General features: G+C 40.1%; 1 long non-coding RNA gene across 1 annotated transcript; it reads left to right on the top strand.

Moving 5' to 3' along the window:
• Positions 1–1,470: 1,470 nt before the first annotated feature.
• LOC309629512 lies at positions 1,471–5,253 on the top strand. Its single transcript, XR_014245106.1, has 2 exons — positions 1,471–2,064; positions 2,429–5,253. It is a non-coding gene; the product is annotated as an uncharacterized lncRNA (long non-coding RNA).
• The last annotated feature ends 1,226 nt before the right edge of the window (positions 5,254–6,479 follow it).

Raw genomic sequence — 6,479 nt, forward strand, 5'->3', positions numbered from 1 at the left:
ATGTTTCCAAAGTCTGTTTGTGTTAGTTGCACTTGCTTTTCTACATTAATTTTCTAAATTAACTAAATTTAATTAAAATCATATGAACCAGCATAATATGAAGGCAAAAGTAAGTTGTTTCTACAAAATCTAACTAAGTTATGTGCACTGAAAAAAATTCAATAAAGGCAGGTCACTAAAAATATTGTTATTTAACTAGATATAAAAGGTTGGGGACAAAGCTGAAAGCTACCCAAGGAGGATTAAGCACTTAGCTGGCTTTGTAAGTATAAAAATTCATCTCTTAATAACAATCACAGGTACAGTTCCAAATGTTATAGTTTGGGCCTCCAAAATTGTTGATTTTCTTCCAACACAGCTCTTGAGAAGGCAAAAGCTCATGAGCAGAACAATGACCTAGTTTGCAGTTATTCACCTGAAAAGGGTTCTTTCCCCCCTATTTATATCATTAAAGAAAATCAGAAGTAGTTTGCATACTTGAGAGAACAGAATGTTGTCAAATATTAAAGTCTTACGTCAAGGTAATATAAACTCTCCATTTCTGTCATAACCTGCAGGAAACCTATGAGCCTCAAAAACCATTGCTCTTTACATTGATGATGTTATGCTAATTGGATATGGTGAAATAGGAAGTAAGAAAACTAAATTATTTAATAAAAGATACCTATGCTGGAAGTTAAATTTTCAAGAGTCCAGAGGTCTGGTGCAAGTCAGTTTATCCTCTCTAATCTGAGAAAAACATAACTACCGTGAAAAACGACATCACATTATGTGGGTCTTTTTAGATTTTGGAGAAAACATATACCACATTGAACATTTTTCTATAACCTACTTACCCAGTTTCCTTAAGGGTGTTTTGAGTATGGCCTGCAGCAAGAAAGGATGCTACAGAAGATTCAAGCTATAGTGCAAGCTTCCTTGAACTTGGCATTAGGGCCCAGCAAATTCAATGGTAATTGGAATTATCTATGGCAAAAAGTAATTATGGTAGATTGTTTCCAAAGATGGTGACTAATAGTTTTACCTATAACTATACATGCCAGTCCCCCAGCAAGAGATGGAAGGCCATTTTTCCTTCCTTTGAACCTGAGCTGGACTTTTTATTGGCTTTGATCAAGAGAATGCAGGGAAGTAACACAGTGCCAGGTATCAGCAGACTTGTGAAAGGTCTGGCACCTTCCACTTTCATTCTCTGAAGGACATCCATCATTTAAAGAGGTTCAAGCTAGACCCTTGAACACTACTGGGTAAGTAGATTGACAAATTTGACTTCAGTAGTAACCAATTTGGTTCCAATTTATAAATTGACAATTTGATACAGTAGATTACAAATGCAACACAATGGGGCAAGTAGGACTATATTTGGAGTCCCAGGGTTGATTAGGGTGCTTTTAGTAATTCCTTGTCAAATATTTCCTAGGAAAAATATCAAAACAACACACACACACACACACACACACACACACACACACACACACCACACAAACACAAAAGACTACCAAGAACTCATATCGTGCCATCAAGTAAAGAACCTATACAATTGAGATGCTCATAAAAGTCAATGGGAACCTGGAATGGATAGTAGAGGAAGGCATCTATACCATTTTACGCCTCATTGCCCAGCCACAAAAACAAGGACAGTAGTGAATAGTATTTTAGTTTTCACATGGGAGTATGAAAGAACTGACATCACTTTAATTATAAGGTAGCTAACCTGATTCGCACATCACCTGTGTCTGGGACGTGAACTTTTCATCCAGGTATGTGAACAAAGACAAATATCTTCTCTTTGACTTTCCATTCTACTCTTAATCTCTTTCTACCCTGCTATCTGCTCCAGGAAGTCGACCTATATAGATTCCATCAATAGGATCCTTTAGCCTATACTTTTAAGTCCAACTTTGTCAAAAGGAATCCTCCACATGTTTGGAAAGAGAAGTGAGATCAGGGTATTTGCTTCCCTAACTCTCCCTCTGAGATAGATTTATGCTGATTGTGCCTCATAAATGAAAGCCATTGCCCCAAAGTAACTTATCTATAAGACTCTCTCCTTGGGCTTCCCTGGTGGCGCAGCGGTTGAGAGTCTGCCTGCCAATGCAGGGAACACGGGTTCGAGTCCTGGTCTGGGAAGATCCCACGTGCCGCGGAGCAACTAGGCCCGTGAGCCACAGCTGCTGAGCCTGCGCGTCTGGAGCCTGTGCTCCACAACAAGAGAGGCCTCGATAGTGAGAGGCCCGCGCACCGCGATGAAGAGTGGCCCCCGCTCGCTGCAACTAGAGAAAGCCCTTGCACAGAAACGAAGACCCAACACAGCCAAAAATAAATAAATAAATAAATAAAATAAAAAATAATGGAATTCCTTTAAATAAAAAAATGTTAGTAATGTTTAAAAAAAAAAAAAAAAAGACTCTCTCCTTCTCAGTCCCAGTAATGTGCACCTTTTCTTTGTCTTTCATTGTCTTAGGGACAATAACAGCAACTCTAATGCTTGCGTTGGCTTAGACTTATTTTTGATGTTCACCTTTATGTTGTGCAAAACTTTGTAAATGACTCCTTTTTACACCTTCCTTACATATCCTAATTAGTTTGTACTCTCCATTCCCTGATGAGATCCTGGTTGATACAGTAGTTAGAGGAAGGAGACTAAGGCAAATGAAATAAATGAGAGCCAGTATAATTGACAAAAATAACTGGTAAAGTTCAGTTTCCCACACTCCTTAATTACTCCTAAGAATCAAGATGTTCTGTACACCATATAACAGCAGAGTAAAGGAAAAGATTTTGTAGACTATACCATAGTCCTAAAATTTTATCTATAACTCCTTCCATGTGGCTTTTTTCCTACTCATTATTATCCCCTTCCCTCCTACCTTTTTAAGCCTAGCTTACCACTCCACTCAGGCTCACCTTGTTGTGAGATGGTCCTCTTGCCCTCATTTTTGCCAACACCTTCCAGTGCTTATATTCTGTGCCCTCCTTAACCAGTGTAATTAATCTCTGCGCTCTTTGTATTAATCAATGCCAGTAGACCTTGAAATGTTATATATCAAAACACAGCAATAGTGTATCTCCTTATATTTCTCTCTCACACAAAATCTGATGTTGGCTGGGACACCCTCCAAAGCACCAATCCTCAGTGCAGTGATTCTAATATCTAGGCAGTTTCTATCTTGTTCCACGATCATCTCAACACATGAAATTCTTGGTCACTACTGAAGGGGGAGCGATATTGACGAGGGATGTTGGTCTTAACGACTTTTCTCACAAGGGACCCACGTCACTTCTGTCACAGTCCAGGAATCAGAATGAAGCTGGCTCTAAACTAACTCAAAAGAGGCTATGAAATATAGGAAAACATAGATTTTTTAAATCTATCTTTTCTGTACCCACTATTGCAAATAAGTTCTGGCTATACATTTTTATTATTGTGTGTTAATAAACAAAATTTGTCTTCTCCAAGCCTTTTCATATAAACAGCAGAAAGAACAGAAAAATGTACAACTCTGGAGAGAATCAAGATGGCAGAGTAGGAGAACATGGACCTTACCTCCCCTCACAAACGTATCAAAAAAATACATCTACACGTGGAACAATTCTCACAGAAAACCAAATGGAAATGGGCAGAAGCTCTCTAATACAACTAAAGCTGCAAGAAACATCTCCACATAATTAAGTAGGACTTAAAAAAAAAAGCATCAGGACGGGACTGGCACCACTGGAAGGGATTTGTGAAGGAGGAAAGGTGCACATCAGCAGGTCCTTGCACTGCAGTGGTGGGGGGTGCCCTTGCCTGCTGGGAAATCCACTGGGACAGAAGGAGCACTGGAGGGGCCTGGCTCTGCTCAGGAAGAGTACACATGTGCTGGCTTACCAGCGCTCAGGGAGGAGAGAGACCTGTGCTGACAGCTGCTACCTTGCTGCACTTCTCAGCCTGAAATGCGTGCTGGGCGAGACTGCTAGTACAAACGGTGGCTAGGTGCTGAATCTCAGGCAGATGGGCCCTGGGAGAGGACTTGGTCTACCTACTTAGAGACAGCCCTGAGGGCCTGGGGTGTTGTCCCGGCTGAACCTCAGAGCCCACTGTCAACTCACACATGGCAGGGGTGGGTCCAGCAGTGGCAGGCTTTGTCTGCATGCACACTGGGTGGCAACAGAAAAATGCCACGTCTTGGGTGGACAGCCCCTTGGGAGAGGTATACAGTGGTTCGATTCTCCGAGCACTTCAGTTCTGCCCACCTCACACTGCAGCTTGGAGGCAGATCTAGTATAGACAGGTCCTGGGAGAGGCCTGCCAAAGAGGCAACCCAGGTCCCAGGCTGCACACAACTACCACAGTTCCTGCAGCCACACTAACCAGCCTGCAGTACCAGCCCACTCCACACCACAGCCTAGCACTAGGTCTGGGATGAACACAGTGGAAAAAGGGACACAACCCTGAGCTGCTTCTGGGCAGAACTGTGGACCCCTACATGGGAGGCACATAGGTTCACTGTGGACACATGGGCTTCACTTGCTTCAGTGCATACCTCCTTTGGGACAGAGCATGCACTCAAGGGCAATAGAGCCTTATGGAACCTGACCCTCAGGGTTTCTACTCCAGCAACTGTGGAGCAGACCCAACCCCCAACAGGGCTGTGACAGCCAGGGAGCAAAAAGGGGGCCCCACCCAACATCCAGTGTAGGATCTGGTCACAACACCCATCCAACACCCTATAAAGTGCATAACATCCAGCACACTCTGAGGAAAGACATGAAGGGAATCCATACCAAAAAGAGCCCTTGTACCAAAAACATTGAACTCATGTGGTCTACACAGGATGTTCCCACATAAAAACAGCCCTTCGAGACCACAGTAGATAACTGTTTCTCCTAAACTAATAGAGACAGAGAAAGTTAAGTAAAATGAAAAAGCAGAGATTTTTAATTCTCCCAATTAAAAGAATAAGAAAAATCTCCTGAAAGAACAAATAATAAATCAGACCTCACTCAGGTCTTCTAGACTCTGAGTTCAAAAAGGAGGTAAGAAAAATGCTAAAGGAATAAAGATAGATTACCAATAGAAATGCAGATCACTGTAGCGAGGAACTAGAAACTATAAAGAGGAACCAATCAAAATTGCCAGGATAAAAACCAATCCAGAAGCAATGAATACCAGACTAAATAATGCAGAAGAATGAATAAGTGATCTGGAAGACAGAATAACGGAAATCACCCAATCAGAAGGCAGACAGAAAGAAACATGAAAAAAAATAAGAGCAACATATGAGATCTATGGGATAATATAAAGCGTGCCGAACTACACATTATAGGGATTCCAGAAGGAGAAGACAGAGAGAAGAGGATGTCCACTCTCATCACTTCTATTCAACATAATATTGGAAGTCCTAGCCACAGCAATCAGACAAGAAAAAGAAACAAAAGGTATCCAAATTGGAAGGGAAGAGGTAAAACTGTCATTATTCGCAGATGACATGATACTCTATATAGAGAACCCTAAAGACACCACACAAACACTATTAGAAACTGATAAATTCAGCAAGGTAGCAGATTACAAGATTAACATACAGAAATCTCTTGTATTTTTTTACACTAACAATAAAATATCAGAAACAGAAAGTAAAAAATCCTGTTGAAAATTGCTTTAAAAAAAAAAAAAATACCTGGAATAATCTTAACCAAGGAGGTGAAAAACCTCTATACAGAAAACTATAAAGCATTAATAAAGGAAATGAAATATGATTCAGAGAAATGTAAGGATATACCACACTCTTGAATTGGAAGAATTAATATTGCTAAAATGGCCAAACTACCCAAAGCAATCTACAGATTTAATGCAATCCCTTTCAAAATACCCATGATACTTTTCACAGAACTAGAACAAATAAACCCCAAATTTATATGGAACCACAAAAGACCCAGAATTGCCAAAGAAATCCTGAGGAAAAAGAACAAATCTGGAGGCATAACCCTTCCAGACTTCAGATAATACTACAAAGCTACAGTAATCAAAACAGCATGGTACTGGCACAAAAACAGATATACAAGATCAATGGAATGGAATAGAAAGCCCAGAAATAAACTCACGAACCTATGTTCAATTAATCTATGACAAAGGAGGCAAGAATATACAGTGGAGAAAAGACAGTCTTTTCAATAAGTGGTGTTGGACAGCTACATGTAAACCAATTAAATTAGAACACTTCCTGACCATATATAAAAATAAACTCAAAATGGGTTAAAGACCTAAATATAAGACATGACACCATAAAACTCTTAGAAAAGAACATAGGCAAAACATTTTCAGACATAAATCGTAGCAATATTTTCTTGATCAGCCTTCTAAGGAAAAGGAAATAAAAGCAAAAATAAATATATGGGACCTAATAAAACTTAAAAGCTTTTGCACAGCAAAGTAAACCATCAACAAAGCAAAAAGACAACCTATACACTGGGAGAAAACATTTGCAAATGATGCGACT

Source organism: Balaenoptera borealis (assembly GCF_965194805.1).
Source record: "Balaenoptera borealis genome assembly, chromosome: 1".
Classification (NCBI taxonomy): domain Eukaryota; kingdom Metazoa; phylum Chordata; class Mammalia; order Artiodactyla; family Balaenopteridae; genus Balaenoptera; species Balaenoptera borealis.